General features: G+C 38.6%; 1 protein-coding gene and 1 non-coding gene across 28 annotated transcripts in view; both read right to left on the bottom strand.

Annotated features, from left to right (window-relative positions):
- The window catches only part of THRB (thyroid hormone receptor beta), a 349,913-nt gene that overhangs the window by 130,158 nt on the left and 195,101 nt on the right, over window positions 1-24,654 (bottom strand). The window contains exon 1 of one of the 27 annotated variants that reach the window (XM_088798313.1): window positions 5,254-5,351. The exons of 25 other annotated variants lie outside the window; for them this stretch is intronic. The gene's annotated coding sequence lies outside the window, so the exon portion shown is untranslated. Of the gene's footprint in view, window positions 1-5,253; window positions 5,352-24,654 lie in introns of those variants that run through there. One more of the 27 variants, XM_088798314.1, reaches the window with a different exon arrangement.
- LOC141567378 (small nucleolar RNA U13) lies at window positions 1,024-1,127 on the bottom strand. Its single transcript, XR_012489972.2, has one exon. It is a non-coding gene; the product is annotated as a small nucleolar RNA U13 (small nucleolar RNA).

Genomic DNA, 24,654 nt, shown 5'->3' with positions numbered 1-24,654 from the left:
ACCCAAGAAAAATAAGAAAATTTTCTCTGAGAATTCAATTTACAAGAGATTAAAACAAATTTATAAAAGAATAGAGTAATAAAAAGGGATATGGCAGAACTAAGAAAATTTGAAGTGAAATGCCACCATTATAGAAATAAAATAATTGAAACAGCAAAGAATATAAAATTAATGATAAGAAGAAAGACTTCATAAAACAGTCAGTGGAGGGTGGGAGAGACAGTGTTTACAGCAGTTGGATAACTGGATAGAGGCAGAGAACAAATACAATAGACCCTAAGAATAATTGGTGTTTCCAGAGAAGAGAAATGTCACAGAAAGGAATGCAAAGGTATAATATTCGAAACTTTTCTGAAATGAAAGAAGACTTACATCTGCAGATAAAAATGGTATGCAATGTTCCAGGAAAAAAAGTGTTAAAGAATGACCACTTGCCATATCCTAGCATCAAAGCTAAAAATTAATTTTTTAGTCAACTAGGCAGAAAAAGAAAGTTTTCTATAATGGCAATAATTTTGGTCAGCTCAAGATTTCTCCACAATGACATTCAACCTCAAAGACAATGAGGCAACTATTTTCAAAGTACTGAGGAAAAGTGAGATGTAAAAGACATGTATTCTGAAAGATGAAGGAATTCGGGAAATTAAAGCACCCCTGAGTGATTCTTGAAAACAACAACAAACCAAAACAACAACAACAAAAACCAGGTGACAATGAAATCCAGCCAAGCAGAGATTAGAATAGAGAAGCCAGGGTGAAAGGGCTGTTGGTGAGCATCACCGGTTTATAGATAGAATATGACTAAACAACTGGCAAAAGCAGAATGTATTATAAACCTTGACAAAGTAAAAATAATATAACTAACAAAAGCTGGAAGAATGGGAGGGGTTGAGGTGGGAAAAAATGCAAATTAAAAAAAATTAGGTATAGTTAATTAATATTATTTAAAATGGAAACAATAAAAAAGGAATGATGTCATTTAAAAAAGTCTTTCAGTATTTTTTTTTTTTTTTTTCTAGTTCATGTCAGACGGGTAATGTGCCGATGTCGTAACAAGGTTTGTGGGAGGCACATCTCACGCAAAAGCGTGGACACCCAATCATCACACTTATGAACTACAAAAGGACCTTTCAGTATTTTAAGAATCTTTTGAAATCGAGTATCCTTGGGGTGAGGAAACATTTAGCCAAAATTCAGCAATTTCTTCAGTTGCCCTTCAGATAAATTCAAGTAAAATTAAATTTAACACTTATTTTAATGTAGCATTTATAATGTGATGACATATTTATAAATTTATTTCTATGGACCCATCCTTCCTGTTTCCTTTCTTCCTATTTTGTCCATGTTCATGCAGAAATAATCTAGAAAGCACTTTCTTCAAATGTTAGTACTGGCTATTTCTGGAAGGTAGAACATGGGGTTATATTTTGCTTTATTTCTTACATTTTTTCTATTATATTTAAATTTTTATAGTAAATGCTATATTCCAGTACATAAATGAACTATTCACAAATATGCATTGATGTATTTTATAAAAGCAACATTCTAAGAAGAAAAAGAGAGTAATTTCTTATACACTCTACCACTGGCATGGTTACGTGACTCCAGTTGTGAGCAGGCCCTGTTGGGCAGACACAGCACATGTTCCCAGGAAATTATTTAGTGTGTGGCCGTGACTTAGGCCATGGACTTAAGACAATATTGACATTTTGCTTCATCCCCAATGTACTGTCTTATTTCTCCGCAAATACGAGATACTGCCTTCTTCTAATGAATGTTGTCGATGTGAACTAAAGAAATGAAAACATGTAGTGCAAGTGTGGAGAGATTAAAGTCTTGATGATTTACTAATGGTATCTCCAGGAAAGAGTCACCATTGCCCCTTAACAAGGGCAGAAGTTCCCATAGTTTATTAAACTGGATGTATATATATGAATTTAAATATAAGAAATAAAGCAAAAATATCAGAAATATATAAAAATAAGAAAAATACAAGAAATGAAGGCAAAATGTATGCACATACATGCAAATTATTTTTGATTCAGGGTAACAACATCAGCTTTTGTGTTCCATCTCTAGTTTATTCACCTTGACAAGTAATTCGAGCAGACATGCCCATTTTATTAGCAAGAAATTAAGTGTAATTTTTTATTTTTTATGTATACGTTAATGATTTATACAAGAATAATTTTGGTCCTTTCTTATTTGGATTTCTTTTTTCTGAATTATTTCGTCCTAAAACTTTCGATTTTGTTTTTTGCAACATCAAATGTATTTGAAATGGGTGGTATTTACTCAGATTGGGAAACGGAAAAGAAATATTTTTAAAAATGTGATCATATTGATCACAATTTTATATTTTAGAAACATAAACAGTAACAGATGGTTCTATTGAAAATGGCAAAAAGTTTAAAATTGCAAGTCTAAGGCAGTATTGTAGCTTTCTGTTTCAGAATTTGTCTTGCTTCACATCTTTGAAAAACAAACAGGCCGTTAAAAGCATGCATGATGTCCTAGACACTTAGTCAGGTTTACTACTGGATGGGGTACAATTTTATTAAACTTTAAACACATTTTAATGAGCTACAGGTACAGTTTGTTCTGCAAAACTATAATACAAGGCATTACTCACTCCTTGACTCACTTTAAAAATGAAATACAAGTGTCAGGTCAGGGATGAGCTGGACATCCCATCTAATCATCAAAATAACAAGAATGTAAAGGGATCCACAGTGCCATTTAATCAAGTAAGGCTGAAGTCTTGGGTGCTAACGTATGAGCATCTATCTATAATGCTATTACTCAGGCTGGCTAGAAATTAGATACTTCCTGAGCCTTCCAGCTGGGGCTCAGTAGAAGCATTGCTAGCATCCATGCAATTCTTGCATGGATCTGAAAAGGAACTGAAGTAGCAACTAATGATGGGTCAATACATCAGGACATGGAGATTTAAGTCACATGGTGTCCTGGAAATTGCACTGGCCTGGGTTTTGGCTGACGTGAATTCTAGCCTCACCTCTGACCCCCGTCAGTTAGGAGCTCTTGGGCAAGACTTTTCTGCTCTCTGAATTGCTTTGTAAATGTAGAGGCTTGACTAGTTTATTTCTAAAGTTCTTTCCTTCTCTAACATCCTTTGATTATTAGAAGCATGAGTTTTTATCTAATCTTGCATAGAAATGTTTAGAATTCTTACCTATTTGGGACCCCAGACAAGGTTCGTTTGTATGACTCAAGAGAACCAGGAAGGCTCTTTTTTTCCAAAATACCTTTCCCCTGGATGTTGTGGTCTAAGAATTTTTTCTCTTAGAGATACATATTCAAAACATAGCCCTCCTTAGGCATGTGTGAATAATAACTTGTTACTATTTCCTCTGAGTAAAACTTTTATTGGATATTTTCATTTATTAGTATACTTGAGTGCAGGTTATGACCTGAGTCAGTAGAAAGTTCTATGTACCAAGAGGATATTCAATCCTGGAGCCAAAGTGCTATTCTCTCTTTAGCAAAATCAAACCATCATTTTTTTTTCTTTTTTTTAAACACCCCAGGGCATTTTATACCTGAATTTGTAAGCATGGCGATTATGAAACTACCAAAGAAATCAAAACTTGTTCTTTTTTCCCTATTCCACCTCCAAAGATTTGCAGCTCTAGAAAAGGAGGGCCAAAATAGTAATGAAGACAAGACTTGGACTTTTCTAGAATATCCGTTGCTGAGTTTGGCTAAATTTGGAAAGCAGATGGTTGTGGTGTGAGGTTATTAAAGGGCTTTCACCAGGGCAAAGGGAGGGCTTCTTTTATCCTTTAAGAAGCAGTACGCTGAGCTCCACTGGGGAGAAACAGAATCCTTCCCCAATTTTTTCCCAGGCAGAGGTTTTCAGAAGAGAAGACAGCTCAAGTGGGCCTTTGAATTCCTAGAAGCTCCCAATGTTACCAGAATTGGTTAAAAAAAAAAAAAAATTAAGAACTTTTGAGTGCAAAAGGGTGTCCTGCATATTCCCCACAGCCCAATTTCTCAATCAAATACACACTGTGTGTCTCAGTATGTGTGCTATGACAACAGCACTTTTTTCCTTGAGAAAAAAGCTAAGTTATTAGCCAGACTACAGGCGTGTGGGCTCCAGGGGATTTTGTTTCTCAATATAAAAGGTGAAGGGGAAAACATTTGTCACATGGTAAATGATGCAGGGAGAAGAATAAAGGTCTCAAGTTAATGTTTGTAGTTTAGCTTAAGATCCTTAAATATATACATTCAAATACACAGAAAAATTATAGAGCACTTATGTTCAAAGTACAGCTAATACAAATATTTACTTTTATATTTCTAGTGTTTTGTAAATATTAGTCTCATGCATGCCGGAGAAAATTTCCTTTTGGTAACGTCCTGCTCACAGATAGAGAGTGAGCAATTACTTGAGATTAAAGTCTTCAATATTTAGTAGATATCCTCCAATAATAACTAAATCAAGGGGTCAGACGGACCATCATAAAGATGCCCAGCATTCAATACTAACATTCTTTCTTTGCTGTCTTTTCCATGTGATCCTAAGTTTGTTGCTTAAAGCTGTTTTCTTTATTCCAAATGAAAACTATGGGAAGCCCAAGAAGTAAAGCACATTCACCCAGAGAAGCATTTATTAAAGATGAAGGGCTGCACGGAGGGAGGGAGGCTGGAACCTCACCTTTTCCCCCTTCTGCCTACCTGTGTCAGCAGGTGGGACGTGCTAGGACCTCCTGGGGTTCTCTGCAACATGCCTTTGCTCTAGAACTGGCCAGAGGCATGAGCACCACCTGGGAGCTTGTTAGAAATGCAGAATCTCAGGGGTCACTCAAGACCTGCTGAATCAGAATCTGTGTTTTTCACAAGAGCCAGTGATTTGCATGCATCTTGAAGTTTGATAGGCACTGGCATAGAAGAGTGAAAAGAGATTTCAGAAAGGAAATGAGACAGATCGAGGTCTATACCATTGATTCTCAAATGTAGTTGCCAAGTTTCCAGGTGATGCTGATGCTACTGGTCCAGGTACCACCCTCTGAGAACCACTGGTATGCGTATATGCTATTTTAGCTCTACTTCCTTACCTCTCACCTTCTCCCTTCTCCCTTCTCCACTTCATTTGCCTGCCTGCCCCTCTGTTCCTCCCCTCCTCTCTACTCCCTTTTTCTCCTCTCCCCTCCTCTCCTTTTTCTCATGAGTTGCAGGGAACAACAGGGTGAATATGTAGTTCATTTGTTGTAGTTCCTCATCTCTCACCTCATTTAAGGCTCTGAAGGTTACAGAAATGATGCTGCTCAAGCTTGCCCTCCGGTGCTGTCAGTTCTTTAGCGCAGCTAAAACCAGTACCCAGATATCTATAATAAAAGGTAGAAGAAGATGAATGCCCTAGAGGAGACCCACATACAGTGCTAAGCAAGTAACAGGAGAGGGTTGAAAAATCTCAATTCCTTCATTTAGTAGAATAAATTTAGTCTTTTTGAGATGGTTCAGGATCCTGGGCATTTGATACGGATTTACTGAACTAAACTTTTTGAACATCAGAATAACAAATGAGACGTAACCATTATCACTGCACTTCTGAGTTCTCTAGAATAAATCCGGATTTTGTATGCTTGTTCTACATGTATAACTATAGATAGTACAGAATAGTGGGATGAATTTTAGTTCTTGGATTTGTCATTTCCTTTTTATAAAAATTTAATAAGGGAATTTACGGTTCCATGAGGGAACTAGCTATTTTAATTCTAGGTGACTGAGATTTTACTCTATATCGATTGTGTCTTCTCTATGACAGTCTGAATTATATTAAAAAGTGGGTTAAAAAAGTCAGGCACATGATTTGTTATACCATTAGAAGGAGGGGAATAGCTATTATTTGTAAATTCTTAATTTTTTAAATCGGATATATTTTGCATTATATCTCTGAATATATTTTTCACAAACTGCAGTACAATCTACATGTAATACAATGTAGGGAGGAACATAGCCCACAGCTGGTTCAGATGGAGGGGGTCCTCGGCAGAAGGAAGCACACACGCAGGCCTCCTTGGTTAGAGGACACATATTCATGCTCAACTGGGGAAGCACTGACTTTTATTTTCCTTCTCCCACTGGGTGCCAATGTTCCAGCTCAACCCATGGTCACACACCAGACCCAACACAACCTCCTAGAATAAAGTGCAAATTACAAGACTGGCCAGGTGTATCTTTGTCTTGCACAGTTAAAAGGGTGTAGAGTCAATGCCTTTAGCAAAATGGTAAAAGGCACAGTTAGAAGCAAACTTCTTGCTGGGCTGTAATCTGCTGGTTAGATTGCTCTGTCCCTGCCAGAATGAGTGTTCGCCTCTGAGAGATATCCAAGAAGATATGCTTCCACTAAGCCAGTGCTCAAACAGGCCTGAGTCTAGGGAGGCTCAGAATAGCAAGGTTTGAGCTCCGCCCAGCAGGGAAATAAAGGGGCACCAGCAAAATGAAAGATGATCCCAAGAGATAACTCAGGAGCACAAACAAAATGCAAATGGCAGAGGAGCAGCTACTAAGGAGGGTCCATGGGACCCAAGCTAAATCAGCAAGAGAGAGAAAGGAGAGGGAAGGAAGCTGGAACCACAGGAAGAAGGTGCTTTGACTTCCCACTCTTTACACAGCCCATGTCAATGCTGAAGATGCCAGAGAATTCCACTGGCCAAAGGACAACCCTCTAAGTCAAAAGAGAAAATGGAAATTATTTTTAAGTGGGGTGTGGCTGAGTTACAGTTTAGAGGAAGGCATGGCATAACAAAACCTGTTTATATTTTATTAGCTAAAATTAACATTGAGCAGATATCATTGTTGAAGATATCTTTTCAAAATGTTATGAAAAGAAACGAGGGATATCCAACATACAGATACAGCACAGGGCCCTGGGTACCTTTTATTTTCCACCTTGAAGCACTGGAGAGAACTGACCTATACTTAAAATCATTGCTGGTCACAAAATAGCAGGCGACACAGCTCAGGCAGACTTAGGGTATGGACTCTTGTGATAAACTTACTGGTTATTTTTCCTTAAAAAGAAGTCTATTATTTTATTGTCTTTGGAATTGAGGCCAGGAGCCTGAGGCCTCATCTCTGTTGCAAAGAGATGGTGGGCGTCAAGAGCTGGTAAGGGTGATTAGCAGGATGCCGCTGCTGTGGCCTGGATCTAATCAGACTGGCAGTGCGTGGAGAGGGCGTGGGCATGCCAATGCCTCATCCTCTTCTGCCTACAATCATCCTGGGCCCAACTAAACTCACTTCCGAGACCACCAAGAGTGCAGGGTGCCCCTCTGGGGAATAGGGCAACAAGATTCGATGCTGCACAGCTTTTGTGACTGAAGGAACAATCTCTAGCTTTTATGATTTTATTTCAAACACCAGCTTTATTTTAAAGGCTCTTTTCACTTAAAAGACTCAGCATCTTCTTATTAAATTTTAAATACCCCAAAGCACCTCTACCAGTTTCTAACACATACCAGGGTGTTCAATGCATTTGTTAAAGGAATGAATTGATGATTTATAGTTTTAATTACACTTGACTTCCATGACAATAATTTCTTTCTTTGATTTATTCTTAGGGAGAGTCTTTGCTTAAAGGTTGCGTTATAGAAATTCCGTAATTCTTCTCTGGAGGTGCTTGGCAAAACTGTCAGTAAAAGTTTCATTATTTAAGATATGGTACAAGGAAACAACTAATTATACAATTAAAATCCCACAAATCTAGTTTAGAACAAACCATTTCAGTAACTAGGTAAGAAAATAATGGCAAGTTGAAGAGACTATTAGCTGAGATGAATTTCTTGTGACTTCAATGGGTACAATTATTATCATAAGCAGTGGCAGAGGATGAAAAGACTCAACACAAAAAAAGGAATTATAATAATTGGAATTGCTTATTGTTGGATGTCAGTTACTTTATACCAGGCAGTCACAGATTTTAAAAGTGTTTCATGCTACGAACGTGGCTAGAGGTCAGCAGTGTGGTACAGTGGACAATATAGGATCAGACAGATTTGGATTACAATCCCTGCTTTGCCAACTAACTGTGGTATAAACTTAGACAGTTATTTAACCTTTTTGAATTCCAATTTCCTCAATTAAAGTGGGAGTGGGGGCAGTCCTAAGAACCTGGAAAGTTTGTAAGATGGGTAACATTTATTGTATAGTGCCTTGCAAATAATAAACGCTTGCTAAGGGAGAGCTGTTATGATTTTGGTGCTCAAGGAATGGTTGTGTTTAGAAAGTAATGACTACTTACCAATAATTGAGCGCTATAATGTTTGGATAGATAGGATTGTGGGCCATTTCAAACTTCACTATACACTGTGGTTGTTAAGTGCCTGCCGGATTTTGTCTTGTGTTCTGAAAAAGATTGCCAATAATTTGATGTACTGATATGTTGCTTTCAATTAAAAGATAATGATGCTGCCTTACTCTTAGTTGGGGATAAATTTTTTCCCTGGTGAAGAATGTTTCCTCATTTAATCACACTTTTATCAAAACCAAACCCATATGAGTCAATGGAAGAGAAGAACACTTTCTTTCTGGAAGAATTAGGCCACGATTACACTCATGTCTGTTTGCCATTGCATTTCGTCCAGCTGTAGTCATATTTTGTTGTGACCATAAATATCAATCTAGATCCTTGGTGGCTAAGAAGTTTCTTTTTAAAATCTCACTGAATTATTTTACTGTGTTCATGTTGTTGTTGTTTTGTTTTTTTCCTGTGAAAGTTCATTGACCTCGCTCTTATTTTTGACCATCTGGATCCAAAATAGCAAAGAAAATTAAATATTCTGTCTTTAAAAAATAACCATCAGTACCAAATACTTATTTGTGTTGACTCAGTTTCAGATGATTCAATATATTTCATCATCAGCTGGAACTCCCTTATCCAAATTCTGTTTACAACTGAAGAATTAGTGGGAAGCACTCACATATACATGTATTTTTTTTCAAAGAAAGAATGTAACAGGTTGCTCTGAATTGAACACACACACACACACACATACACACACACACACACACACACCCCATAACTCAACTCTCTATATTCATGAGCTGTCAACGATAATTTTAGTGTTTGTTTGTATGGATTGTTAACTTGCCAATCTTTTAGTTTTAAACAAATACTGAGCACCTACAATGTGTCAGACACTCTTAAGTATTTAGGATACATCAGTGAACAAAACACACATCCCTGTCTCATGCAGCTTACATTCTAGCAGGGGATCATTTGGAAATCTCTTCAATAATACTCAAATAGAATATGACATGGATTCATATATCTCATCACCACAGGTCAATGGTTATAATTGGAGAATTAGAAGAAATTATATGATCAGAGGCCAAACATACACTCCAGGTGTGATCATTCTCAGCTCTGTGCCGGTCAGTGATGCAATGCTCCCTGCTTCACAGCAAAATGAAAAGAAAAAGAGCAACACTATATAATATAGGTATATGTGCAAATGCCTTACTTGTAATTTCAAAGTAAAAAAAATCTGAAAACTGGGAAGTGTTTTCATAACTTATTTGGTGGCAAAAGCTGACCTGATTTCATATGGGTGTTCTATAAATCTTTCCTGACTCAATTCGTGTGAATATTTGTATGTTTCACTGCAGAAATATTGATGGATTTGAATGACACTGGATGTTCCCTCAGATGCCACAATACTATCTTCATACCTTTGTAGAACCCCCTTCACCCCCTTCCCCCCCAAAAAAAAAAACAATCTAAATTCTGAGACATGTATGGTAAGGGTTTTGGATAAGGGATTGTAGTAGACCTGTGTGTATGTATCTTTGTAAGTTTGCCAAACATATTTTCTTGAAAAGATCTATCTTTTCTTTCTGATATTGTCTTTCTGCTTTGGGGGTATTAAAATATTCTTTCTTTTATGTGATGATAGCAGATAGCAAATGTTAGTTTGTTCTGTCTTCAAATATCTTTATTTGGCAAAATAGAAAGGTTGGCAGGTCTCTATTTCTTTTTAAACAAGATGTTCATTTGTGTGAAATTCAGAGTGACGCTGACCCAGTCTTGCAAGTCTGCTCTCTAGTTACTCATATTCCACCCTCCACCCATCTGCCCTATTATTTAATTATTATAGTTCTTTAAATTGACCCACTTAAAAAAGCTGAAATAAACTTCTTTACAAAGGAAATATTATATCACCACTGTAAATGGAAAACCAGTATCATCTGCCATAAACAGGAGGTCACCGAAAAATGAATATTGTAGAAACAAAAGAATATCTCTTGGTCCACCTAAAACCACCTGGGGATCCAGCACATTCTACTGAAATGGGTCACATATAAAGCATTTTATGTTTCTATGTGACTGTTAACCTTCATCTCTCCCGAGACAGTTTGATTTCCTTTTGCTCTAACTTGTAAGGGTAAATCGCCAAACTCCTTCCAAGTATTTCCTACATCCCACAATGATAATCAAAACACATCTTGGTTTTTTGTTCTCCACTTGGGTGGTTGTGGCTATACTTTGATCTCAACTGCTCCAGTGCAGCCTTGGATTTCTTTCCCGTTACAAGGGTATATAGCCCAATGCTTCTCAAACTGTAACATGTACTTGACTCCCCTGATCACCTTGTTAAAATGCAGACTTCGATTCCGCAGGTCTGGGGTGGAATGTGCGATTCACATTTCATTTCTTACAAGCTCCCAGGTGGTGTTGATGCTGCTCACCTCAGGACCACACTTTGAGTAGCCATGGTGTCTGGCAATGAGAGTGTCAGGACTGACTGCAGGGGTGGGATGGATCAGATTATCTTTGGAGCTTTTCTCTGTTCTTCTTTGCCCTGTAATTTCAAAGAGTGCTTTCCTAAGAGTGACTGGGAGAGCACAGCCTTAAGTTATTTTTATTTCCATTCAGTAATTGAGTCTGTGGCAAGTTGACTTTTCCTAATCTCTAATTCTCTGCATCTGATGGTACTTACACAAGCCTAATGGTATATACTATATTGAAATACTGTTTATAATGGACTTAAATTATAGAACATTTAGTGCAAAAAACAAAGGACTAAGCAATGAACATTAACTGGAAAAGCAAGTTAGTGTTAACTATTTTTAAGTTTCTATAGATTTATTTGTGTTCTCTTTCTTTGTGGGTGACATTCAAGAATAATATTATCTAACTTTAAAAAAACTATGCAAGAAATCAGGAGTGAATGTATGCATAAATAATTTGTAAAGCCTTTGTAATGACCAGTTTTGATGGTCAGTTTTGCCATTCTTTCTCCCCATTTTCCTTTCCACCTTTTCCAACTTGTCTATTTCTTTTTCATTATTATTATAATTAAAAGCATTTATATAGCCTAGTTGTGACATATAAAGCAGTTGAAATTCACAGGGTACTTGCCTAGAGAACAAAGATTCATCATATTTACCTTACTGAAAAAATACCACATTGCTGCTTTCCCAGTTAGTGCTTACTGGTTAATTAAATTTTAAGAATCACTGAGCGTAACAGAAAATTTTACTGTCAGCAAAGGTTTCACTCAAATATCTTATATTGTTTGATTTTCTATTTGTTTTTCTCTGAGAGGTTTGCATACTCTCTGTTTGATCAGGTTTATAGTTGTAAAATGTATAATATCTAAACTCTAAATATATGTGTATATATTAGAATTTGGGCAACAATCTATTTTTCTTCCTCTGTCCATAAATTTATCAACTGAAAAGGAAATGAGAAAGAGCAACCAAGCAAGAAAGCTTAGGCTCTGGATTCACAATGCAACTCTTCCACTTGGTAGTGGAGTAACTACAGTCTCTTTGAGCCTCCCTTTACTCATCTGTAAAAGGGGATAACTCGAGTACAAACCTTACTGTGGCGAATTAAATGATGTAATTCTTACAAAGCACTTAACACAGAGTTCAGTTCACTGAGCTCAATAAAACTATTCTTCTTCTAATGTCCCATGGGAACAGATACTATTGTTCTTCCAATATGCTCTGGGGTTTTCTTCTAAGGAAAATTTGTGTCATTGTTTGTAGAATCATTGCTTAGATTTGGGGAACAACTGGGTTTTTAAGCGACAGAGTTGATCTTTAAAAATGTATTTTCTCAACTTGTAGCAAATAATAGTGCAACTTTAGGCAATTCACTTAACCTCTTTTGGTCTAATTTATTTTTCCTTCTATAAAGTAAGGTTTGGACTAGATGATCTATCATGAGAAATATATTTTGCATTGTGACCCCCCCGCCCACATCCCTGAAAACAAAAGTTTCATGAAATAATATTTAACCTTTCTATGAGAGACCTATTATAATAGCTTCTATTCTAAACTATTATTTTTCATTCAAAAAGGCTGGACGTGACCCACTTAATTCATTTTATGCTCACTTTTGTCACCATTTGCAGTTTGAAAACCCTGGACCCGATGATCTCTATGCTTCTGCTTTTGCCAGCAGGAACAATCTCCAATTCCAGAAGGTTGTATATAGAACTCTTTCGAGGACTAAAGTAGCTTTCAACTCTCATATTCTCTAACCTGAATTTCAGTACCAGCTTTATTTTCAGCTCAGCTCACTCTGTTTTTCTGCTCTCACATAATGTCCTGTTTATTGATTTGTAAACCGAGACTCAGGGAGTCTAAGTGATACGCTCTTATCAGAGAATGTGAAATCTTCCCAGGTCTCGTCCTTTCCTTTCCCCAGCAAACCCCTTGGTTCTTGGCTGGTACTCTATTCCTCCAAATATTTTTGAAACAGGAAGTTTGCATCTTGGGTTTCCACAAACATAAATGTTTGTTTGGGAAAGGAATATATAAAGCAACACGTAGCAGTCATTTTAAATTCACACAAGGATAAATAAAATACTATAGTCTTGAACAACTGAAAAGTCACTCAAACATTATGTTTAAAAAATGTGCTGGCAGTTTGCCCAAAGCATTAATAATCACTTCTAAATTTATGAAACTTTTAAAGTTGAACACTAACTGGTCTCACTTTAATCTATTAATGAAGATGCCGAAATGAGTAATCTCTGAGGACATTCCTCACTCTTTTTAAGAATGTTCCATTTTGAAAGACCAACCTAGAGTACCTTTGCTGCTCTTCTATCTGTTGCAGAAGACTACTGTCTGATAGTTTCTCTTATGAAGGGAAAGAGGTCAAGGGAAAAGAAATTGCCAATGATTTTAAGAGTTTTATTTTAGTGACGTCATCATGTTAAAATTCCTTTTGGTCACATTTCTATTTCTTGTTTGGCTTTCACCTGAGCAGGAGAGAAATGCATATTTTTATTTGGGTTTCTGAGAGCAACCTAACTCTGTGATTGACTATTGTGGGCTTCTTTTGTGCCATCTTCTTTGGACTTTAGGAACTGCCTTGGGAGAAGACAATCAAAGGCAGTGGTCTCCTCAGCTGAATCACCTGGGGACTTTAAAACACAATTCCAAAGACCAGGTCCTTTGAGATTCTGATTCAGTAGGTCCCACTGCATGCCCTGCAACCCTCCACATTTGGAAAATGCTCTCTCCAGGGGATCTGATGTACACCAGAGGCTGAATAACTACTGAACTTAGACGCATAATGGACTTTGTACTCACCCCTAGACTGCCACTTCCCCCAAAACTGAAATGTCTAGTAACTGCAAGAGAATAAAGGAGTCTGGGAATCCTGCCTATATTCTTCTATGTCTTTTATTTACCTCCTTTTCAAGCTCTTGTAGACCGCCTTCTGAATTAAGCCACTATCATACTTAAGGACAAATTCAACTATCTTTGTTGTACAGGGATACCTCGGTTTTCAAACTTAATCCATTCCGGAAGACTGTTCAAGTTCTGAAACATTTGAAAACAGCCAACAGCTAGGCCTCAGGATCTTGCACTCAGTGGAAGCCGCGTGACATGTTCGACTTCTGACGCGTGTTTGAAAACTGAAGCATTTACTTTCAGGTTTACGGCGTTCATAAACCGAAATGTTCATCAACTGAGACGTTCGAAAACTGAGGTACTACTGTATATGACTTCATTAAGAAGTACTGTTTTTGGCAGTGTGTAAACCATTTTCCCAAATGTTGCCAGTTACTGTATAATAATTGATATTCACATTGTACAATTGGTTGATGAATGAACTTTCAGGTAATTCATCTGAAAGCTTTTATCATTAGCTCTAAATAATAAAGTCATTCATTTATTCATTCACTTATTTATTCATTCATCCTTCATTAAAGAGTGAATGCATTCACCAGACATTAAGCATTTATTATACAATAGTGCAGTGACTGAGAGACTGAGTTCCACTCAAGATGGCGGACTTGTATTTGTTACTAAAGATAACATTTTCATAAGAGAGGACTCCCCAAATTGTAGAAGCCTTAAGCCCTACAAAACCTGAATACCCCTTCATCCTCTAGCAATAAAACAGTGATTACCTTAAAAAATAGTACAGTGATTAACAGCATGAGATTAAGGATCGCCTTGGGTTCAAAGCTGGCTCTATAATTTCTCAGCTTTTTGACCTTGAACAAACTAACTCAGTTTCCTTATCTATATACAGGAATAATAATGGAACCAACTACATTGACGGTGGTAGGAGAAAATGAACTTTAAAACACCTAGCCTAGTGCCTAGCACATGTTAACTATGCAGTAAATGTTAGCCATTATCATTATCATAATGTGTAAGGCACTGGGCTAGGTCCTGAGGATACCAAGATGTGTAAGATTAGATGATTTAGAGTATAGAGGGAAGGAGTCAAACACCAATTAATACATGGAATAAATGTGCTGGGAGTAACTGGGTGGATCCAATGTCTGTTGTAGGTGGGCTAGGGAGGGAGAGTAACATGTGCTTAGGGAAGCCTGAACGATGCAATGTTGAAGTTCTGAAGAAAGGTTAGTCGTGAATGACATGAGATAATTTATTTAGAGTAAAGGTATTTTACATTGCATTGACCATTGAGGTTACAAGCTTTTAAGCACTTTTTTAATGTCCATCAAGTTATGCCTTGTTATGGGCTGAAGGTTTGTTCCCCTCCAAAATTCATATCTTGAAGCTCTAACCCTGGGAACTTCCTGATGGGATTAGCATCCTTATAAGAAGAGGAAGACAGAGAAATCTCACTCTCTCAGAGTGTAGGCACCAAGGAAAGGCCAGGTGAGGACAAAATGAGAAGACTGCCATCTGTAAACCCAAAAAAGGGCCCTCACTGGACATTGAACTTCCCAGCTTCCATAACTATGGGAAGTAAACTTTGATTGTTTAAGCCTCCCAATCCATGGTATTTTGTTACAGCAACCCGAGCTTACTAAGACGTGCCTCTTTTCATTTACCAGCCTTTATCAGCCATGCAGGGTTTATCAATATGCTTTTATAAAATATTAATATCTAAATAAAGCATTATTTTTTAAATACTCTTTTTCAGTGGGGTTCAAGAAGATACCTACAGATGCAAAGAGTGAAAGAAATCCCAGACTTCTCCAATTTTTCACTGCTCAATCCTGCTGCCATCACTAGCTGAGAGGCAAGAAAGGAATTTTGTGGGCAGCCGACTTAATGCATATGGTTTAATATTTCAGCCTCAACTATTAGGTTCCTCTCCTCTAAACATCTCAAAAATCTGTATTTGGACAAATGGCTAGATCTTTTGTGGATATAGCCAAAGAATGTACTCTTAGGCTGAGGTCACTCACTTCAAGCTCCGTGTATTTTACTAGCAGCTTTGTTTACTCGTGTTGAAACCTGATGGTGTGACTAGAAGAAAAAGAAATTTCATATGGAAATGAAATTTCCTTATCACAACATCTGTCTTTCCATGAAAACACCATTCTTTACCTCTTTCTTTACCTTTATTTCTTTGGTAAACAATCATATTTGTATGAGGGGGGCACATTCTACATTTCCCACCACCAGCCAGGGTAGGATGGGGTGCAGAACCAGGAAGAAGACAAGAATGGGGTTTAAATGACCCTTCTTATTTTCTACCTCGGTGTGCTCCTGTCATTTAAGAAGTTGAAGATCAAGTTTGACAGAAGTTGAAGCTGGGTAAATTCCTATGAATAATAGTCAACATTCATGAGATGTAGGTACTCAAGCAACTCTTTCAAGGTCCTGAAGCTTTGGTGGAAATCCAGGCTCTTCTTCAGAGTTTCTGGAATATCCAGTATAACCTCAGACACATTGCGGGGTGGCAGGGTGTTATACAGCCACCATAGACAGGTTTTCTTTTCATGTTCTTTTCTTTTCCAGTGAATACCTCTGCTTGGCTTTCCCTCATCCGGTACCCTTGGTTTAACCCCTTCTCCTTTATTCAGAACTAAGTCCTGCATATTCGTCATAAAAATCAGACCAACAGGGCTATAAGGATTTAAAAACTCCCTATAAACCCAACGCTTTCCTCTGCATTGGGTCTGGACTGGTTGAAAACAGAGAAGAACCTAGAAATTGAACGCTATGTCACAGCTTTTTCATGTGTGTTATTTTACTTGATGCTCATATCTATTCTATGAGCAACTTAGGCCAACAGTGGTTTTCCTAGTATAGAGAAGTAGAAAATCAGTGATTTATAGGTCAAATAAGTCATCCTCAAGGGTACTGCTACCCTGTTGAATACTCTTCCAGCTCTGCCTGGTCATTTGCAGGAGGTAAGAAAACTAACTTTCAGTGGGAGAGATGTCCCAGTTTTCTTCTGCAGTCCTCCAGAATGCCCATCTTTATCTTCAGGAACTTCTCCTGATGGCCTTTAAATGTTTTCTGGTTAGTATGGGGAACATGAATGTATGAAGGCAGAACATCTGCCGTGGCCCCTTTGAAGTTAAACTTGATGTTGCTTTGTAGGAAAACAATTAAAATCTAGTCTCCTGGACTGATTACATCCTGTCCACTTTCTGCTGTCACCTGATAAATCCCCATCCTACTTTGGCATGAGCTTAAAAAGGAAACATCAGCAGCCAAAGACCAAGAAGAGAAAGGAACAGTTACTCATACAACTAATGAAAACTGCCAAGCACAGAATTTCCTGTGCACTTATATTGGATTTTCTCTTACATTTCTAGCTTTCACAAAAACTGCAGCTCTGAAGTTGTACTGATGGGGATTCGGATTTGGTACATTAATACCTCATGGTATCAGGAAACTGATGCACCATTTCCTTCAGGTTTGAAGATCATCTTTGAGTTTGTCGCACATCTAGAAAACAAGTTTTCACCCAAGTGGCCAAAGCAGAATGAGTTGTGGCCCTAGGTAATAAAGGAAGGCTAGGTGAAGACCAGGAGATAGGTGGAGGAAGTCAGGGGCTTGAAGCCCAGAGTAGACTCAGTTCCTGGTCCCAACAAGAAATGAGGCATGATTGGCAGTTGCGGAGGCAGGCTTTCTAAATCAACATCATGAGTTTTCTTTTTCACTGCCTGCATCTGAAATATCTACATTCCTTACTACCTGGAAAACAGGCCAACCAACCCTCTTTTGTTATCAGCTGAGAGCTGGACTTGAAAGCAGAGTTCAAAAACTAGAATCTCTGGGATTCCATCTACCTTTTGAGTGTGTGGCAGCAATTACTTTTTTTAACCCCTTGTTATTTTTTGGCCGAGGCATTCTTCCATTAATAGACTTAATACCTGTTTATTCTACTGCTATTAAAAAGTCTTCTGAAAACTGCCAAAGGACACTTTTACTGTGTTCCTAGCAATGAATAGTCCTGCCTTTTCCTACCGATATAAGCAAGCCTGTGATTGACTGCCAAACTTACAATCCCCGGGCTGAATCAAGTACACTAAAGCAGTGTTTTTCAAACTATGGGTCCCAACCCATTAGTGGGTTGTGAAATCAATTTAGTGGGTCACAAAAAGCACCTTTTAAGAAATGAAATAAAAGAGACTGCAAAGCATCAGAGTTCATTGCATTTCCTAAGAATAAGGATTGTTTTGTGGTACTTTTGAGTTTGTAGACACACACCACTTGTAGGCTCAATAGTTATGTAAAATGTATTTCTTACTGTGGACTGTGGTCATCAATTTGAAAGCCACTGCACCAAAGCCATGCCAGAAACGCTGAAAGAAGGGACTTGCTTAAGGAAATAGAGCCCTTCTGATTTCTGACTGTCGTCCAGAGTGCTGGCTAAGAAAAGGGAGGGGAATTGGAGGCTCACAGAAAATGGACGAGAGCCCGGTATGGGGTTTCAAGCCAGAGGCTTGCTGGCCAAATGGGAGGGTTGGCAAGTGGACAAACAAGGGCTTTATTACTGCTGCTTATTCGTTGCATGTAGACTAAGGAGTTTTTAAAGAAATCAGGCACATAGGATTGAAAGCCCCAACAAGATCTCCTGGTATGCAGCCTCACTTTGAGAGAGATAGTTCATAAACTGCATGGTTGACAATTTGCACAAAGTTCTAAATGCTCAATAAATGCAAACAAAAGTTTAAGTGTGCTTGAGATGCATATTCTATTAGGTTGCAACAAAAAACATTGCCACAGTCTGGTTGTTTTAACCTACAAAAATTGCAATTTTACATGGTTCTGCCTTCAAAGAAACTATTCTCCAATTCTTCTTCAGGTTAAACAGCCAGTGTGGATACACCAATATCCATCTTTCTAGGTATCCACCTACCAATCTTGGGGTGTGAGGCAGGGAGTATTAAAATAGAGGTGCACCTTTCAGAAATGAAGCAAAACTTAAAATATCACTTGGCTATTTATTACAGCTGCACTTAAAGGAAACTTAATTATCTTGAGGAGCTTATTTCTTGGTTGGTGGATATTAAATGCAGCCTAGGCTAAAACATATAAAAAGGCTGTCAAATTTTTTATTCATGAAATCCCTCTAAAATATTTTTAAATACCCTGAGACTGAAATCAATTTCCTTACTTATTGACACGACTGAAATCCTTTTCTCCTAAAGATACATATATATATATATATATATATATATATATATATATATATACACATACATACATATATATGTGTGTATATATATATATGTATGTGTGTGTGTGTATATATATATATTTATCTCAAAAATTTGGAGTATTGGGCTTTTCCCTACCAGGCTGACAAATCTGAAATCTCTGCAGCTTTATCTACTGATTTCCCGTCCCCAGCAAGGGCCTCGGATTCTGATGTCTTTCATAAACAACTTCCTTGTTTTCCAAGGCAATGTTTAACTTCTCCCTTCCTGATTTTTCACTGTGGCAGACAGCATTTATTCTTGCAGATATTATTTCCTAGTAGAAAAGAAATGAACTAAGTTGTGCTTCCTTTTTATTCCCTCAGCCGCCCAGAAACGTGTCTGCAAGGCAACAGTTTTCCATAATGTCTGAGCTGAAAAAAAGCGAGCCAAGAAAAACCCCAAAACACTGGCAGAAAGAAAAATATCTGATGCTTAGTTATGGTTTCTTTTCTTATTTTCTTTTTTAAGATATGAAGGAGGAAAAAGAAATCTTCCAGAAAGTTTACTAAGTTACTTTAATTAAATGCAATGCATGTGTCTCTCTTGAGGGGCCATGCAATTCTCAGAGTGCTGTTTGTCATGTTCTGGACCCTTCTGAAATGTCTGAATTGACACAAGAGACATCTTGTAAACAAAATGTTCTTTCAAGTCAGCGTCATATTCTAGGCATGTTCACTGTAAATATAAAAAACTATATTCAAAAACATTTTGAAACAAAAAGATTACAGATCAAAACTCCTCCTTACATACACTCAAAGGATTTTAGGCATTAAAAGTGTGATTTTCTGACAACTTAATTCAATTCCTGCTCCAAGAGACAAGATGCACAATTAAGTGATTAAAATACCCTAATTAATCAGAAATTGAGAAAAAATTCTCTCTGACAAGCGGAGTCTGATTTTTCTAGCAATTGTTGATCCTGGGCTGGCGTTCAAATCAGTGACAGAAGCAGAATTGCATAGTAATGACTAACCTTGTGACCTTTTATTTGGACATCCCAGAGCAGTTGTCTGACTCTAGAGGCTAATATTTTTCTATGCTCTCAGGCATGAAATAAAAGATCCTAAAATGGTTCTTGAAATTTTTCTGACTGTAGAGAAGTGGCATAAGTTACCTGACATGTCACAAATTTCCATATTGAAGAAGGGTGGTTCGGGCAGATCACGTTTAAACTATACCTAGTCTTTAGTGCTCAGCAGGGCTGTGTAAGAACAGGGGAATGTATGTGGAATACACAGAAAAGTATGGAAGACAATGTAACAAAACCCAAGGACATGCTGTCTCAGTTGATCAAATCTTATCATTTTCCCATATTGTTGAATTTAGTGTTTATGTCTCATGAACATTTTTGAAATTCTTTTTACTGTAAAGGTATGGTAATCTGTGCTTTTACTTATTCAACTTTAGAGAAAAGAAGGCCAGATTAATTCAGTCCTCTCAAGTTGAATTTAGGTGCAGGGTATCATTTCCTGAGCATGGCAATGCGGGTACTGTAGTCCCAAAGGCCATCTGGAAAGCTGAACTGAAATTAGCTGTGTCCGGGCTACGACCAGTGCAGCAGATGCTACTGTGAAGATTGAAGCACCAAGTTCAGTGCGGACTAACTACTGGTTTCCCACCTTATTCAGACTTCCTACCCCTGCTGTACTCTGAAAATGCCAGATATTTGCTTTCTCAGTGTGGGAGATTGTTTTCACAACAGGCTACAAGAAGTCCTCCCAGCTTGCACATCTCTGGTGATGAGACTTTACCACTCTTTTCATCAAGAGATGGAGTTGATTTCTCACTCTCTGAATTGAGGTGACTCTGTGGCTTGCTTTGATCAATAGAGTGCATAAGTGACAGTGTGTGGCTTCTGAGAGTACACTTTCAGAGGCCTTGCAGCTTCTACTTTCACATTCTTTTGGAAGCCAGCCACCACGTAGGAAGTCATACTACCCTGAGGTGGCCATATGGTGAGGGAACCGAAGCTGGCCACATGGATTGGCCATGTGAAGGAAGATAGATGTCTGGGCAGCCACCAGGTAGTCTGGGCATTTGAGCTGAGGTAAAAGACATGTGGGTGAGCAGTTTTCCTGGATGTTGCAGCCCCAGTAGATACCATGTGGAACAGAAATAGCTGAGCCCAATCCAGACTGCAGAATTAAGAGAACTTGTTTAATGCCACTAAGTCTGTGGGTGGTTTATTATATATATCACTGGATAACTGAAACACCCAGTGTAATGCAGGGACTCAGCTCCCAGTGTAATGCACAGTCTCACTGGCGGCCGGGAGAGACACAAGAAGCAAACATCCGCCAGTTCCACTACATGGTGGTACGTTCCCAAGCAAACAGTCAAGCGGTCCATCAAATCAGGGATGGAAGGCAATTCCCCATAGTCCAGTCATTTGCCAGGGCTGTGTGTTGGTCTCACAATGTGAGCCCTCTCCACAGGGTGAGGGCTCCAAGTCCTCCCCAACCTGGGGGTGAGGGATGACCTTGACCTCACCTGCATCTTCCTCCGAGGACTCAGCAAGTGTTTTGTCTTGGGACCACAAGTCCTGCATTTGGGCTTTGCTTTCTCCGGCCTATGCTGGTTAGAGAACTGTCCATGTCTTCCCACCCCTCCACGGGGGTCCAGCTCTCTGGCAGCTGCTCCTCATGAGCTTCCTGAGACTGAGTGTTCATACGCACAAACTGCTCCACTGCCCTTCAGAGAGCTTAGGCCAGCACCATACCCTGCTTGCTGCACCACGTGTAATGCAGGGACTCAGCTCCCATCTCCCACACAAGAACGCAGGATATGGTGAGGTCAAATAGGAACAACAACGGAGCCATAGATAGGGGAGTCATACCACTATATTCTCGATGGCGGCTCGTCGAGACACAAAAGCAAACATCCGCCAGTACCCCAATGAGGGATCTTCCCGTACCCCAGTCTCGCTGGCAGCCAGGCGAGGCACAGGAAGTAGGATCAACACAATCCGCAATATAATCCATTTGCTAAGCGCACTTGCTAGCCACAGTCCGCACTTGCTAGCATAGCCATGGCAGTTATATTAGTGGCCAGTGGCTCATTGGTTACAGCTGATGGCCATCCAATCACAGTTGATGGCCATCTACTACCCGAGCCAGCACCTTTCCATGTGAGGTCGAGAGCCTGGAAACTGCTCTCTGGGACTCTGTCCCCACACCCAGCCTCTCTCACAGCTGAGGTATAAGCATGTTTGGCCACTGAGATGTAAGAGGAAGTTTGCTAGGAGTAGCACGAGAGAGGGTTTCTGGAAGAGGTGTGTCTTCCTGTAATGAAGACACATGTGAGGAAAAACTGCTTCTCCTACAGGCTTTGGATGCAGTTGTGCAAGCATATGATGCCTAGAAATGTGACACCTTGTGACTCTGAAGGGACAAGCCTGGGGATGACAGGCAACATGGGGAGAGTGGCAGAGCAAGATGGAGGGCATCTTGATCTTGCTGTGCCACAATATTGATAAATTCTAAAAGCAACTACCTCTGGAGTTCTTCCTTTGTGAGATAACACACCTTCAAATCATTTTTGGTCTGGAGTTCTGTAACTTTCAAATAATGCAAATGCTATAGATAAGTCACCCCAGTGAATAGAGAGGAAACTTCTCCTTAACACTAGCTGTATGTAGCTTTCGAATAACAAACTGGCTCTCAGCAGGTCACCCAAGGTGCTAAAAGAAACAGGATAGAGATGTCCACACTCAGATGGAAGAAGATAAATTACCTGTGAATTCAATAAAATCCCTGTTGGCTTTCTGAAATGCCATGTCTAAAAAATGTCCCTGTAACTATGACACCAACTCAAATTTCTCACATAATCTTATTTTAAATGTCACTTCAGGTCTGAAAACTTATCACCTTGGGTTCTGGAAACCCAATTTAAATGTATAAAAAAAGGTGATATTTTTTATAGGAGGTCAAACATGGGCACATCATTTTATTACTGAAACCAGCTCAAGATATGAGAAAAAATTTGGACATATATGAGAAAAAATTTTAAAAGCAAAATAATTCACATCAATAGATGATGTGTGGCCTTAACCACAATTATGTATGTTAGAAAATGCAAATATAAATTTAGGGGGGAGAATATTTTATTACACTATATATAATTACTATACATGAGCAGGCAGTTAAATAGCTACAAGCGTGTGCACTAAGGTTATCGATTAGCATGCAACTTCCTCACCTGATAATAAATTGAATGATTAGATGGTGCTTTTTATGGCTACATAGCATTTTGACTGAAGTATAAAGAAAAGCTGTGTTCAGAAGTTAAGTTTTCCATTTAAGATAATTCCTATGCCATGAATTTTGTACTTACAAATTTTATTTCGGTAAGTTTGCTTAGTGTAACAGCACTGAATGGCTACTTCGTACTTATGAATTTAACTGAAACTTGCTAGCCTTCCTCATTTTCTTTGACCCACACAGATGAATTATATAATGACGTGGGCAAATATCACAGCATGAAGTGGTATAAGGCCAGCCTAGGGTTCCTGAGGTCGGAGCCCACGCGTAGACCTACTGTGTGTCTTTGGGCCAGCCACTGAACTCCAGCTGTCAGGTTTCCCATCTGCAAAAGGACTCATTGTGGTGATGGCAGTATTCTATGTGTGCACTGTCCAGTATGGTAGCCATTAACCACATGTGGCTAATTGAACACTTGAAACATGGCTAGTATGACCGAAGAACAGAATATTTCATTGTCTTTTATTGTACTAATTTGTATTTAAATTAAATAGCTTCCTATGGCTTGTGGTTGCAGTATCAGTGCAGATAGATGATCTAAGTTCCCTTCTTATCTAACTGTTATTTACTCCTACCCCAACTATCTACTTAGTATTCTTTTTTCTACATTCACCTCTCCAACTCCACTGTCTTTGTTTTACTTAGAAATAAAGACCCGATATGCCTCCATTGCCATTCCAGCTTACAGTCAAGAGCTTAGAATTAACCTGCAGCATTAACTCAATTCTTGAAATGGAGAAAAGAACCAGATCTTAAGAGACTCTTTGCTATTCCATGAGAGCCCAGTTGGAGAGTCAGGAGTTATTTGGATGGAATGAGATCTGACATGTATCGCGTCAAAGGCAGTGTTGATATGGCTTCCTATTTTAGGATTATGTCAGCTTCAGTTACTGTGTTTCCCGGAAAATAAGACTTAGCCGGACCATCAGCTCTAATGCATCTTTTGGAGCAAAAATATAAGACCCGGTCTTATTTTAATATGAGACCGGGTCTTATATTAATTTAAAGTGGTAAGGACAGAGGAGGGCATTTCTGACCGGAGCATGGCTCCTTCAGGAATGTCAGTTAAATAGAGCTATCCACAAGCTTTATGTTTAAGTTTCAGAGGAAAAAGCAAGAAGATATTAGAGCTGATTTTGCCACCACTAAAGAGTCTATTAGCTAAAGGAGTTCTCAAATGGGTAAAATGATTGAAATTTCAGATTCTGACTCTTTGTTTTTCCAAGGAGTCCCTTGCACTACCTTGATAAATGAGGAGAGACCCTTTCCCTTCCAATCCCACTCAGCTCCCCCTTTTGGACATAGTAAAGGAAATTCTAAGGCATATCACAGAGAAGTCTTTTGAAGGTACTGAGTGTGAGGTAGAATCCATGGATTAGAGAGGAGGCAAAGCAGTAGGAAGTTGTATAAACAGAGAGTATTGTCACCTGGAGTGTTGATTTTCCCATCAAAATAGAACCATTTTGCATCAC

Source organism: Rhinolophus sinicus, chromosome 5, assembly GCF_057876585.1.
Source record: "Rhinolophus sinicus isolate RSI-liver-muscle chromosome 5, RSI-T2T, whole genome shotgun sequence".
Classification (NCBI taxonomy): domain Eukaryota; kingdom Metazoa; phylum Chordata; class Mammalia; order Chiroptera; family Rhinolophidae; genus Rhinolophus; species Rhinolophus sinicus.
The sequence above is the reverse complement of the archived record's forward strand: the minus strand, read 5'-3'. Positions and strand labels throughout refer to the sequence as shown.